This window comes from Notamacropus eugenii, chromosome 1, assembly GCF_028372415.1.
Source record: "Notamacropus eugenii isolate mMacEug1 chromosome 1, mMacEug1.pri_v2, whole genome shotgun sequence".
Lineage (NCBI taxonomy): Eukaryota > Metazoa > Chordata > Mammalia > Diprotodontia > Macropodidae > Notamacropus > Notamacropus eugenii.
The window spans coordinates 182022207-182036926 of NC_092872.1; the positions used below are offsets into that span (position 1 = coordinate 182022207).

At 41.7% G+C, this 14720-nt stretch overlaps 1 protein-coding gene across 3 annotated transcripts in view; it reads right to left on the reverse strand.

The window, feature by feature from the left end:
- The window catches only part of SH3PXD2A (SH3 and PX domains 2A), a 351604-nt gene that overhangs the window by 268607 nt on the left and 68277 nt on the right, over positions 1-14720 (reverse strand). The gene's annotated exons all lie outside the window — the stretch shown is intronic.

The window sequence follows — 14720 nt, forward strand, 5'->3', positions numbered from 1 at the left end:
TTAAATGTTATTATATTATGTGCTATAATATTACATATTATTATATGTGTTAGAGAGAGACAGAGACAGAGAGACAGAGAGAGGCAGAGACTAACACTGTACCTTTTTCATAGGACAAATCTGTGATATCAGTAGTGTGGGCACTCCTATTACAATGATGAGTACCAGCACTTTCACTTTTTCTTTTTTCTTTTTTTTTTTAAAGCCAAAGAAAACAAAGTTTATTAAAGATTCGCCTAATTGGGTTGTCTCTTAAGGAGCCTAAGCATTTGTAACACACAAGCGGGCCAGACAGAATCTCAGCTAGACAGAGTCTGAGCCGGATTGAATCTGAGCGCCTTCATGGAGGCAAAATGGAACTTAAATACAGAAAAGAATATAGAAGGGGTCTGGAGGGGAGGGGGAGGCGGGTCTGGTAGTCCAGGGTGATGGGAGGAGGGGTTTAGGAAGGGTCTTGTAGAGAAGTCCAAGGAGGGTCAAAGGCTGGAAAAAGCTGGAGGCTATCAGGAGATATCAGACAATGGAGGGTTTGGGTGGGAAGCAGGTGGGGCAATCCAGAGATCTTGATAGGGGCAGTAGGGGAATGGATACAGATCTTGATGGGAGTGGTCGGCAGCCTGGGGAATGGGGTTTGGATGGGATCAAGGGTGGGGGGTGCAACAGAGACCTGAGTAGAATGATAATGAAAAACCCATGGGCTTCCTGAGACTGCCGGAACAAATGGGAAGATTAGATTTGAGTAAGAAAAACCAGATTAAGTAGGAAGATTCAAAGGGAGCTCAAGGAGGCTCCCAGAGTCTGAACCCCATCATTCCCCCTCAAACAGATTGAACCCAAATTCTTTGGGGTAAAGGGCGAAGGTCTCAGCTTCTGAAACTGCTTCCTGCTGGCAAGGGGCATAGAGCTGTTCCTGCCTTGATGGGTCCTGTTCAAGGGTTTAGAACCTGGGTGGTGTCAGGTCCAGTGGGCTGGAGTGGAGACATTGGATTCATATGGAGGTTGGTATATAGCCTAGGCTGTCATCTGGAAGTTGATGGCTTGCACTCTGGAAAAGACAAACCTGGCAAGGAAGTTAGGCAAAAACACACCAAACAGATACAAAAGGAGTATAAAGAAAAGACAATTTCCTTGGCATAAAAGATAATTTCTCTGGAGAGAATTAAAGATGACTATGGCAAGGCCAAAACATAGAAGGGCATGTCTGATAGGGGACTTTTTGCTGTCAGATATCCCCTTTCTTTCCAGATTGCTCCATGGGCATATAGAATATGAAAAGCATATTTTGAGTAAATAAAAACACCAACTGGCCTGGGGTCAGGTCCTAAGGAATGGGTTAAGATTCCCAAAGCCTGTCCTCTCCTTTCATCAATGTACAGAGTGAAAGGTTTTCCCAGATTCCCAGGTCTAGTGATGGGGTGGTGGTCAAATTAGTTTTCAGAGTCTCAAAAACTTTAGTCTGGTCTGAGTCAATGCCCTGAGTAGAGTCATAAAGGGGTTTAGCAATAAAATCAAAATTAGGAATCCAGAATCTACAAAATCCAATCATTTCTAAAAACACTTGAACTTGTTTCTTAGTAGCTGGAACAGGGATAGACAGGATTGTCCTTTTTCTCTCAGAGGTTAAGGAGAGAGAGGTGGGTGTGAGTTCATGGCCTGGCATGCTATCTGGACTTTGTTCCAAGAGACCCTATAGCCTCGAATGCCTAAGAAATTAAGGGCTTCTGAGGCAGCAGCCAAAAAAGTCTCCTGGGTGGCGCTACAAATAAGAATATCATGCACATACTGAATCAAGCTACTGCCTGCTAGTTTCAGGTGCCTTAAATCCCTTTCCAAAGCCTGGACAAATAAATGAGGGTTACCTCGAATCCCTTGGGGCAAGACTGTCCATGTTAGCTGATATGGACTTGATTCCCCAGGAAAAGTACATTCAAAAGCAAAAATAAATTGTGAGTATTCTCCATTAGGCCTTTTTGTGGGAAGGATTGCAGCGTTGCATGGACATAAACAAGGGACAAAGATTCTATACTTAAGGAATTTTTCAGTTAAAGGTTGTAGTCCTTCCCAGGTCTCAAGCTTAATCAGATACTGGCTGAGATGGGGGAATACTTTAGGGTCTGGGAGACTAACAATGGCTGGAGTGGCAGAAGTAGCTCTCTCTGGAATTCCAGTGTCCTGCATATTTGGCCTGACTGCCTCCCACACTCTCAAGCAAACCGGGGAAGATATAGCGAACAGAGGCAAAAGGGAGATGGGAGGTTTAACTAGAGAAAATTGGCTCCCCAATTTCACCATCAGGTCCTTTCCCAACAAGGGAGCAAGGTCAAAGGAGGGCATAAGGAAGGAGTGTTTAAACAACAGATTCTCAAGCAGTCTGGGGAGGGGATACGTCTGGAGACATTCCTTAGTTTCCCTTTCAATGCCTATTTCACTCTTTTTCTGTATGACTTACAGAAATTCATTCTCTTTCTTAGTTCTGTAAAACGACAGAGTTGGAGAAAAGTAGGAGTTTTAAAATTTTTTGTGTGTGTCATGGACCTCTTTGTCTATTGCTGAAAGTTCATGGACCCCTTCTCTGAAAAACATTTTAAAATAATTCTTAGAGATCCTAAATTTCAGTTGAAGATGAGTGAAAATAAAGATATAATTTTTTTTGCTCATTCAAGCTCATGGGCCCTCTGAAATCTATCCACAGACCCTAGGTTAAGACCCTTTGAATTGGATGATCTCTTCCATTTCTGACATTCTTTGGTTCTCTGAATTTACCACAGAACCACTGACATACATTGTCAGTGCTGATTTATTAGATGTCAGCTTTCCAGACAGTGCCATCTACAATCACAGCAATTACACCAAAGTGAGGGGTCTCCTGTTAAAGAAATATTACCCATCCTTCAGAGCAAAATCTGTATAGCCCTAAATAGCAAATACTGATCTGAATCCCCAGAGTGCCCCACACTCAGCTCAACACTCCACCCCAAAGCTTAAAACCAATAAACAGGTCCAAGATTTAACACTGGGATAACATTCCAGCTCCTCTTACAATCTCCCCAGTGTCCCTGCAAAGGCCCTCTCCCAGTAAGTTTATGAAAACACTCTCTCTCTCTCTCTCTCTCTCTCTTTCTCATCCACTGCTCCTCACACTCAAGAGGATGCTAGTTCATCCAATGGCTCCTTTGAGTCACAGCCCTTTCAGAGGCCTCAATGACCAATACTACTTTGAGTGCAATGCATGCCATGCCATGACATAATAAATATCTCCATGTCATGGAGACTGAAATTTTCTAGCATTAAAAAAGCATGCATTTCTTTTAAAAGGTGTCCCCATATCACACCTTCCTTACATAATGGCTACCTTGCCAACTTCTAGAGCTGAAGCTCAATCCTCAATGGTCTCTGACAGACCATACTGAGAATTCGAGGATTACAGAACCAGAACTGGAAGGGGATCTCAGACACCATTTTGTCCAACTCTTTCATTTGATAGGTAAAGAAGCCGCTAAGCAACTTGCCTAAGAACACAAAGGTAGAATGTGTAAGAGGAGGGATTTAAACCCAGTTAGAATTTCAAATTTCAGAATCAGTGTGCTTTCTTTCCAGGGTAGTACAAGAGGGCCTAAGATGTTAAATGACATGTCCAGGGTCACAGAGGCAGAAAAGTCACGATTGGTATTAATTTGGTGCCCTGACTTCTAAGTGAAGCTCACTTCCTATGAACCATGCTGATAATCAGTTGACCCCCGTTGTATGCCTTTGTTAAAATTTCTGTTGGAATCAGGAGACCTGTGTATGATTCTAGGCTCCAACACTGTCACCTTGGACAAATAAGCCCAATGGGTCCATTCTCTCTAGGACAGACAGCAATCATCTGAGATTATTGCCATCCCACTCCTGGACATGATCTAAGAAATAGATTCTGAGCCATTCCACTCATAGAGAGTATACATGATCAAAGGAATACTTGTCAAAGTCTTGGGGGTGGGGGCAGGATTGTTTATTTCAAAAAATAAAAAGCTGAAACTTGGAGTTTGTACCTTCTGAGGTCAAGCTATTGTTGATTCTGAGTGGAAGAGCTCTCCTCTTCCAAGTACAGTGACTAATTACAAATACACAGACAGCCCTCCTCCAAGAAATCAATGGTTTCCATTAAATAATAACATCTTCCTGTTCCTTTCCTTATGGTAATCGCATCTTAGCATACTCTATCCTTTCCATGAATAAATTCTACTTTCTCTATCAAAATCATTTGCAAGAGAAGGAACAGAAGAGGCAAGAAGTTTATTCTCAGGCCATAAGGATATCATGAAAGAGAAAGCAGAACATCAAAGCTTGAAAAAGAGAACTAGGCAGCCAAGGAATACTTATGGGAGTTAGTGCTCTCCTGGGGTCACTGGAAACCTCTAAACATTCTGTTGGGGTCATAGGAATTCCCAGAGTATTCTGCAGGGGTCATTGAGACTCTTCGTAGCATTTTACTGCAGTCACTGAAATCCCCACAGTGTTCTATCAGGGTATCAGGATCACACTATGTCCTGGTAGCATCAAATTCAGTCATAATTTAAAGAGCAAATGATATAAAGCTCAGAGAACAGATGAGTCTAATTAAAAGTTAGCGGCCTGGAATCTGGTACTTATAAACACAGCTGTAACAGTATCAATAGCACATCTCTCTCTCTCTCTCTCTCTCTCTCTCTCTCTCTCTCTCTCTCTCTCTCTCTCTCTCTCTCTCTCTCTCTCTCTCTCTCTCTCTTTTCTTCCCCCCCCCCACCCCCTCAAGGCTATTCTGTGCTATTTATAAGTAAATGGTCCAGCCTCACTTCATCTCCAGATTACTGGTGCAAATCAAAGGACTGTTATGAAAGCAAATGCTCTTTTGCAACAGAAACAATCAAACAATTAAATCAAGCAGTAAACATTTGTTAAGTTTATACTAAATGCTACACACTGTGCTAAGCCCCAGTTTGGGATGTTCAGTGGTAGGAGTAGGCATGGGGGAGGGGGAAACGGGAAAGGGGAAAGGAAGAAAGGGAGAGGGAAAGTCTAACAGACAATTGGTGATGCCAGTCTAGAGATCAGCAGAGAGACTATGAATGGGTAAGTAGCACTGGGAACCATCCGCACAGAAATGAGGTCTGAATCCATGAGAACTGATGAGGTCCCTGAATAGAAACAGGTGGAAGAGAAGAGGGCCCAGGACCATGTCCTAGAGAATACTCACAGTCAATAGATATGACCTGGATAAGATCTATCAAAGGAGACTGCAAATGAATGATGACATAGGTAAGGAGAGAACCAAGAAAGGATAGAGTCATGAAAGTCTAGAGGGAAGGGTAATTATAGTGTCAAATTCTACAGAGAGGTCAAGAAGGATGGGGACTTGGAAAAGAGCATTTAATGGAGCATTACAGTTGACTTGAGAGTTGGGGTGTTCTCCCATCACTTAATGGGCCCGGACGGCCAAAGAAACCCCTAGTAGATGGCTAATTTTTTTTAAGCAAAGCAACCAAAAAACCTCCAGTCCAACAAGACAAATTAGACAATTCTTTAGAAGTTGTCATAAGGGGATGTGACCATGTCAAATTCCATCATAATATTTAGACATGCCACAGAGTTAATTGAGTTAGAGTCTGATAGAATGCTGGAGCTGAAAGGTACCTTAGAAATCATCCAGCATGATACTATTTAATTCAATCCACCAATATTTAGTAAGAGCCAGTTCCAGTGTGAAGGTCTTTGTGCGTACCAAGACAAAACAGGTCCTGCTCTCAGGGAGCTTATATTCTCCTGAGAGAATAAAATGTGGCAACAATGTATACACAACAATTTGAAGAGGGAGGAAGAGAACTTTAATATGTAAGGGGATCAGGAGACATGAGCCTTGAATGAAGCTACACATTCTAAGGGTACAAAGGCACAGGGGCTGATTTCAGAGTACTGCAGGTAGGTTAGGTGAATAGGAAGGTAGAGTGCATGATAAAGGAGGACCATATCAGAGCCTGAAGAAAGACAGGCTGCAGCAGACTTTGAAGGGCTTGCGATGTCAAACTGAGGTGCCTGTATTTTATTCTGGAAGCAATGAAAAGCCACTAAGGGTTATAGAGTAGGAGAGTGACATTGGTCAGGTGTGTTGTTTGGTAGCTGTGTGGAAAGTGAGGCCATTGCCCATGAGAGAAGTGAGGCCCAGAGAAGGTAAGCAGGTTGATGAAGATCACCCAGAGTTAGCAGCAGAGATGGAAGAGAACCCAGGTTTTCTAACTTCTCAGTCCAACTTCTCAGTGATAGCCACACTTCACTGGGATTGGATGAATTTTAGCTGTAGGAACGTACACGCAGGCACACACACTCACATTCATACACTCACATTCACTCACACTCACACACACTGCCTATCCATCTAATAGCCCACAGAGAATTATCAAGAGCCATACCTGTTCCCTTCATCATTGCCAGCAGGTGTGACCTTATAGCCCCCCTGAACCCTGAGGGAAGAGTCACTCTTAAGCTAAATGCATTCTTTGCACAACACAAAGTTGTTTCAATATAAAGCCCCACAAACCTTTCCTTCCAGTAGATTTTGATTTCAAACACCTTAAGAACTTTGCAAAGCCACCTAGTAAAAAATGAAAGGAAATCTCTAACAAATGAGGGTCATTCCTTAAGAAAGAGATCATAAAGGTGAGAAAAGTGTTGAAGTGTAAAACGGATAATTTTGATTATTTTAAATTAAAAATTTCCTGTATAAATAAAACCTAGAATAGAGGTTTATTTATAAATAAAGCCAAGAATAGAGGAAATGCAGAAAATTGAGGGGAAAACTCTCATATGACAATCTCCCAGATAAAATGTGATTGGGTCGGAATATTGTTGTGGTATAGGAAAAGATGAGCTGGTGGATTTAGAAAAATATGGAAAGACTTGGACTTATAAAGAAAGACACTATCCACCTACAGAGAAAGAGATGACAGCTGAAAATAAACATAATACGATTTTACATATAAGCTTTTGAGGGTATATGTGTACATATGTGTAAGTTTATGTATATCTGTGTGTGTATATGTGTGTGTGTGTGTGTGTGTGTGTGAATCCATGCTTAATTGTAGCCTTCTTGAGGAAGGAAGAGGGGGGTTTAATATGACAAATCCTTATGAGCCCAAGAGTCTTCCATCTGTTATTCTATTAAAAAAAAAACAATAGTCAGTCCTCAATTGTCCACATGTAGTTTATCCACTGGGCACATCAACCTGACTTTTTTTTTAATATTCCAAGCTCACACTAGGAATAAATTGGTAGACTGACATCCACAGTCAAAGTCCAGGCATTGCAAAATTCCCCTCCTCCCTATCCATGCTGACACCAAGTACACTTCTGGGCTATCACACCCCCAGATTCACTGGGTATGTATTTATGCACTCAAATTCATTTTACTATTAGTTCAGTTGTCCAATTCCTAGATATGTTTTGGGGCCCCGATCAACTACCACCTCCTTCATAAAGCTTTCCCTGCCCTATTCTTGGCAATTCCCTAGCTGACTACTGCTTTGCCTACCAATGAGATATTTCCCTTCTCTGATCTCCCACATAATTTCACTTGCACCTTTCTGAAGACCCCATCCCCTTCTTCCTTTGTGATGCTTGTTTGTAATTATCTTTTCTTCCCTACTAAACCATTTTAAGCAGATCATCAAAAAAAAAGAGGTAAATTGGTTCATATTGGGAAAAAAATCCCATCATGCATTCCACATCCAAATACGAATAATTTTTTTAAAATTATGCACCTTTTTGAGAGGCCCATGACACTACTCCCCTTCCATCAAACTGTTTCACTTAAAGTTAACAACATTAAAAATTTGTGAGGAAGTTGAGGGTCAGCCGAGCAGGGGAGAAAGAAGAAACTACACTTCCTAACATGATCGGAGCCTGAGAGCCCTCTTGAACTTCTCCACTGGCTACAGCCTCCACATGCCCTGAGAAAAGAAAAAAAGAAGAAAAAAACCTTTTGCAACTCTGACCAAATATTTACCCTGCACATTAACTAGCTGGGGTTCAGCATGAAGGACCAACAGCACCTTCCTGGTGCCTGTTTGCTCTTGCATTTACTCCAGCCCAGCTCCTTGTAAGTCATGTTGTGAAACAACCCGCCAAAGCACCCGGCCTTCCTAAGGACTTCAGTTCCTTCCTCAGCAGAGACCAGGCCACTGCCTGGGACACTTAACAGTCAAGTAGGTTTGCAAAGAGGCTTTGCAGGAGCTGGAAATCTGGTTTGGAGTGGGCCCAAGAAGGTAAGTAACTTAAAAGCCTCCCCCTACTCCTTCCACACCTCATTTTTCCTAATCCCACCTCTAAATCCCCTGACAGATTAACAGCCAGACCATTCTCAACATTCAGTCCTGCTGTCTTTCGAACTTCATAGGTAAGTGGGTCCCTTCTTCAGTGAGATAGTATTGAGGGGGTGATGCTTCTAGGTGGAATCATAGTAGCTAACTTTTATGCAGCACTTTAAGATCTGCAAAGTGCTTTACACACATTATCTCATTTGACCCCCACAACAACCCTGTGAGGTTGGTGCTATTATTATGCCCATTTTACAGATAAGGAAACTGAGCCATACAGCAATTAAGTGACAGGGTCAAACAGACAGTAAGATTTGAGTTCTTGACTCAAAATCCAGCTCACCACCTCCTATTCCACCTAGCTGCCTCCTCCAGGGGTTCTAGCACTCTCCTCAGTTTCCTCATCCCCAGATCACTGTATGAAATGATCTTAGAAGCCCTCACTGGAAATGGCTCAGATTGTCAAAGATATTTTAATGGAGAGGAATCCTCTTTGGATGATGAAAATGAAGTCAGAACGCACTTCCTGTCTGCCAGCTGGTATCCCACCTCATTACTGCAGTGAGCAATGGAGAAGGGACATAGAGATCCAGAAGAACGTGAGCCACAAAGGCCAGTTAGCTTCTGTGGTCTTTGCTTGCCATAGACTGTGGAAAGTGAAAACTTCTGAGGAGCCCTGGCTTCTTGTCCCAATCCCTGACAATGACCCACTGTGTCTTCGACCTTCAAAGGGGCCTTCCAAGAGAAGACATCTGGACTTACCCTACCTAAAGCACACAAAGCCTTTGTAGCCTCTCAGCATATGGAAATATAGCCTCTGCTGAAAAATCTCCAATGGTCGGAAATTTACCACCACCTCAGGCAAAACCCATCTATCAGCCTCAGTTTTCTCATCCGTGCACTATGGCCATTTAGCTTAGATGCTCTCTGAGATATGTTTCAACTCTACACCTTAGGATTCCTAAAGGATTGATTAGAGTCTAGGGTTCCTGCAGTATAAGAGGCACTAGTTTTCTCTCCATTAACAGAAATCACAGAATTTCAGAGTTGGAAGGGGACCTCAGTGACCATCTAGTACTTTTTAAAAATTCCTTAAACAAAGCACATTACAAGCAGTCAGTGCTCATCTTCCACAAAAAAAAAAAAAAAACCCAAAAAACTGAAGATTCTTAACAAGTTCCAGGCCCAAATGACTTCAACATCTCCCCTCTTTTAAAAAGAGTCTTTGTATCACTAAAAATAAGATCTCATAGTTACACTCTTCTGAAAAGAGTCTTTGTTAAAATGACAAAAAAGATCTCAGAGCCACACACTCCAAAGGCTATTCAAACCTTTCTCTTCTATAGACAACAGAAAGAACACTGCCTTTGAAATCACTGGATTTTGGTTCAAATTCTTCCCCTGATATTATGATTGTGACTTTAGAAAAGTCAAAACTTCCCTCAGGCCCTGTTTTCTTCATCTATAAAGTGAAAGGCTTGGACTAGATGGTCTCTAACTTCCCTTCCACCTCTAGAACTAGGTTCCTAGGAGATGAATGGAGCAGATGAATGGTTCCATAGGAACCAAAGGTTAGTTGTAATAGATCAACTCCATCTCCTCACTATCCTAAAAAATAAGCCATGCTCCTTTACACCTGAATCTTCACTCATATCTGCACCACCATTCCCATCTTTTCCTTCTCCCTTATTCAAATCATACCCATCCTACAAAACCAAACCCTCCATGGAACCCAGACCGTGATAATTTCTCTCCCCCTCCTCTCAGTGTCATTTATGATACTAGATAACTTTGTTGTTAACTATTATCACATTGTTAATCCTCGAGCATATTAATTAGAATCTTATTTTGTATATCAGTATTTCATTTGTATATGCCTTTTCAGCCTAACTTCATTTTAAGCCCCTCTAAGAAAAAAAAAAAGAGAGATTATAATACACTTTTCCAGGCTTATTGCCCATTACTTCCCTTCGCACACTCACATTCCAGCCAAACCAGCCTACTTCCTTTTCCTGGTACATGACATTCCACCTCACATCTCCATGCTGGAATGCCCTTCTTTCTCATGGCTACCTCTAAGGATCTTTAGCTTCCTTCAAGGTTCAACTCAAGTAGTACACCCAACTAGAAGCCTGTTCTGATCCCCCATCATTGTTTGAGTCCTCTTTACCTCCCTTTGGATCTGCCTATCTTTCTTTGCTCCAAACATAACATAAGCTCTTTGAGGGCAGGACCTATTTCCTTTCTGTCTTTGAATTCCCAGTGCTCAGCACATAGTTGCTGTTCAGTTGTTTAGTCATGTTGAACTCTTCATGACCCCTTGGATTATACTGTCCATGGGGTTTTCTTGGCAAAGATACTGGAATGGTTTGTCATTGTCTTCTCCAATAGATTAAGGCAAAGAGAGGTTAAGTGACTTGGCCACACACTTGGTCACACAAGTAGTAAGTGACCGCAGCCAGATTTGAACTCAGGTCTTCCTGACTCCAGACCAGAGCTTTATCCACTGAGCACCAAAAAATGGTTGTGGAATGAATGAACTTATGGTAACCAACATCTCCATCCCTCATTCCTAAGTCTATCACAGAGTGAAATATATAGCAGGCACTCAATAGATAACTGAGCACAAAAGAGGCAAAAGAATACAGATAATACTGCTCTGCTAAAATTTAATCCCAGTGGATTGCCCTATTCCAAAAACTAACTGAACCAAATTGGTGACATTGGTTTCCCAACATTCTGTACTCTCACTTATACTAGAAGGTTCTCTCTTTTTTGATTATTCTAGAGCTTCTGAGAAGCTGCCAGTGGACAAGAGATCCTTCAGTGAGTCAATCAGAAAGCATTAATTCAGCACCTACTATTTTCCAAGCACTGTGCTAAGCTCTGGGCATACAAAGAGAAACATCAGGTAGGCTCCTGCTCTCAAGGAGCTCACAATCTCATGAGAGAAGCAACATGAAAATAACTATGAACAAAGAAGATGTGTGTGTGTGTGTGTGTGTGTGTGTGTGTATACGCATGATAAACTGGAGAGCCTCTTAAAGAGGAGGCATCTATAATATGGGGGATCAGAATCCCTGATCCCTTCCTGGAAAAGGTTGAGTTTTAGCTAAAACTTGAAGGAAGCCAGGGGGCAGAGATGAGGAAGGATAGCATGCCAAGAATGGGTAACAACAGTGAAAATGTCCAAAGTCTGGAGACTGAGCGTGAGAGGAACAGAGAGGAAGCCAGATCATAGTTTTAGTTTTCACAAAACTGATCACCCCAAAATCACAGTGGCCAGGCATGCTCCTAGTACCCAGTGAGCCTCTCCTCCAAATAATATCTATATAAACCTTAAAGAAATAAAAAGGATTTTACAGAAATTATCCCCTCTGATCATAATGATCCTTTGATATAAAAACTATGGAGATAAATTCCCCCCACTTTACAAATGAGGAAACTGAGACTCAGAGAGTTTAAACAAGTTACCCAGGGTCAAAGAGCTGGAAGGTGTCAGAAGCACCATTCAAATCCTGGTTCCTCCTAACTCTAAATTCAGTTCACTATATTACATTGCCTCTAAAACAGAATCCCTCGCTCAGAACCCCTAAACAATAAAACACTTTCCCACTGTCATTTCTATAGAGGTATGGTAATTATATAACAAAAACTTACATCTCTATACTTCTTGAAGGTTTTTATAAGCTGTCTTACATACACTCTCTCTTTTTGATCTTAACAATGACCCTGAGAAATAGGGAGTGTAAGTATTTTTAGCCCTGTTTTACAGATAGAGAAACAGGGTCAGAAGGTGAAGTGACTTGTCCAAGGTCACATGGTTAGGAAGAAGCGGAGCTAGATTTGAACCCTGATTCCTAATCCAGCTCTTCCTTGTACATCATGCTGCTTCCTTGTCAAGCCATCATCAGGTCCTTCTCAAGAAGCTTTTCCCACACCAAAGCCTACGCTGCTTCAGTTTTTGAGTAAACCATGGCATCCAGTGACTGCACTACTTCAACCTACAGGGAAAGTAAAGTCAGAACTTCAAAAAGGTATGTCTTATTTCAAGTGACATTTGATCTACTCTTTACCATCCCCACCAATCTACCATCTTCCTGGGAGAACAGTAGAAAAATTCAGAATCCTTTATCCTTGTTATCTGACTATCCCCTAGGACAAATAGCAATTTTTGGAGTAGCTAGAGGTGCCCTATGACACACTCTAGTGGCATGACAAAGAGATCAAAAGGATGAGACAGACTCAGTGCCAAAGTATTAGTTAGAAAAACACATGCACAGTGCTGCATTTTTGTGTTTTTAATCTAAACCCAGATTATCCTGGCAAAACCTGATCAGCAATGACCAATGTATCCCTTTAAACCCAACAATCCTGAAGATTTGTTCCACCTTGGCTAAGGTCACTGGGATGACGCTTATTCCAATTTATTCCAAGTATGCGCCCTCACCCTCTGTAAAATGGGGGCAGACATGTTGCATCCACATTCTTGCCATGTGAGCACTGACTTTAGGGGCTTAGAGGGAAGTCCTTAGTGAAGACCTCACCTAAGAAAGAGAGGATAAGGTAGAAAGACTTCAATGGGAAGTCAGAAAATAGTTCTGAGGGCAACAATCACATTCAGTTTTTCTATAACCTCCTTCCTCTAATGAGGAACTCAACCTGCCAAATCAACCACAGTGCTAACATCTTGTCTCTCCAACTAAGAAAGCCATGTGGTCCTGAACATCAAGGAAGGTGTTTCATCCATCTTGGTATCAGTCTCAGCACTAAACACGCAGTCTTGCATGGGGTGGATGCTCAATAAATACAGGGACCTGTATTAAATAGAATTGGACAGATTAATGCAAGGGAAAAAAATAGAAAACTATCATAGTTCTGAATCTGCCCTGTGAGTGAGGCAGACCACTTTTCTTGTGACCTGGCAACAACAAGGAAACTCAATCCTACAAAAGCTGATTCCCAGCAACTAATGTCTAGGGGGAGAGAGAGAGAGAAGGAAATCAATTTGTTCCTCCCTAAAAGAGCTGCCTGGTGCAAAACCAGTCGTTTAGATGCCTAGGAAAGGAATTCCACAATGTCCCACTCTTTACTTTTTAAATGGAGGTGAATGTAGAGAAGTCAATTTATTCTAAGCATGAGCTTTCACTCTCTGTGTAATGGGGACACACATGTTGCAGTGCTAAGATCAGAGGCTAAAACCCAAAGAAATTCTGAGAGAAGTTCAAAGGCTTCCAAGTCTGACAAAACCTTCCCCAGCTGCGTACGCCTGATAGCATCATCTCTCAAATGAACAGATCTTGCCCATTTCCAATGATCATCTCATAGACAGATCCTGAAGACACTTGGCAAGCTACTCTGCACACAGAGGTCCCCTTGGGAGCCCCAGGAAATGGTGGAAGCCAGGGGAAATGCATTCCTTTCTTATGATATTTTATAGTTGGGGAGGTAAGAGAAGGGACCAAAAAAGAGGGGGGGAAGGGAAGTTCTACATTGAGAGTTTTCCACTGGCCTTTGGACCCCCTTCTCTTATCAATGGGACCTTTCAGGGCTCCCTCTCCCCAAAGGAGACATCATTTCCTGTCCAGCAACACTAACCCCATTGATCAGTGCGGTTCTGCAATACTCCACCCACCCAAGTTAGAAGGACCTCTGGAGACGGGACAGGAGAAAGGGGGTAGGGTGGACAGGATGGTGCAAGAAGCTTGCAAATACCATGCTCTTTATTTTTTTAATGAGCTTTAAAAAAAAGAAAATAGGTTATTTATAATTGGCTCCTAAAATGCTGAAACAACCAAATCTCCAACAATTGCAAAATGGCTGACAATATAAATAAAATATAATAATAAAATAATAATAGCTGCCATTTATGTACAGTGCTTTAAAATTTATAAAGGACTTCATTTATGTTATCTCATATGATTCTCAAAATATCCTTGTGAAGTAGTTGGATGGATAAAAAGATGGACAAAGTATTTATCAAGCTCTTCCTATGTGCCGAGCACTGTGCTAAGATAGGAGCTATTAGACAGATAATTAAACCATTTACCACGCACTTTCTACGTACCCAGTGCTGTGCTAAATGCCAGTGATACAAATACAAGCATCCAAGCAGTACCTGTGCTCAAAAAACTTATATTCTAATGGGGAAAAGCATTATATAGGAAAACTGAAACGGTAGGGTCAGGGCAAGGCAACTAGAGAGGAGGTAGAGATGTCAGATTGCTGGGGCCTCTTTCTGACATGGTGGTCTGGACTAAGAACTCACCAATTAAGAGAGCAAGATCAGAAGATCTCCCAGTCTCAGTTTCTTCATCTATAAAATGGAGATAATATTACAGCGACAGTATTGAAGATATAAATAATAAATAATAAAATGGAGATAATGTTGAT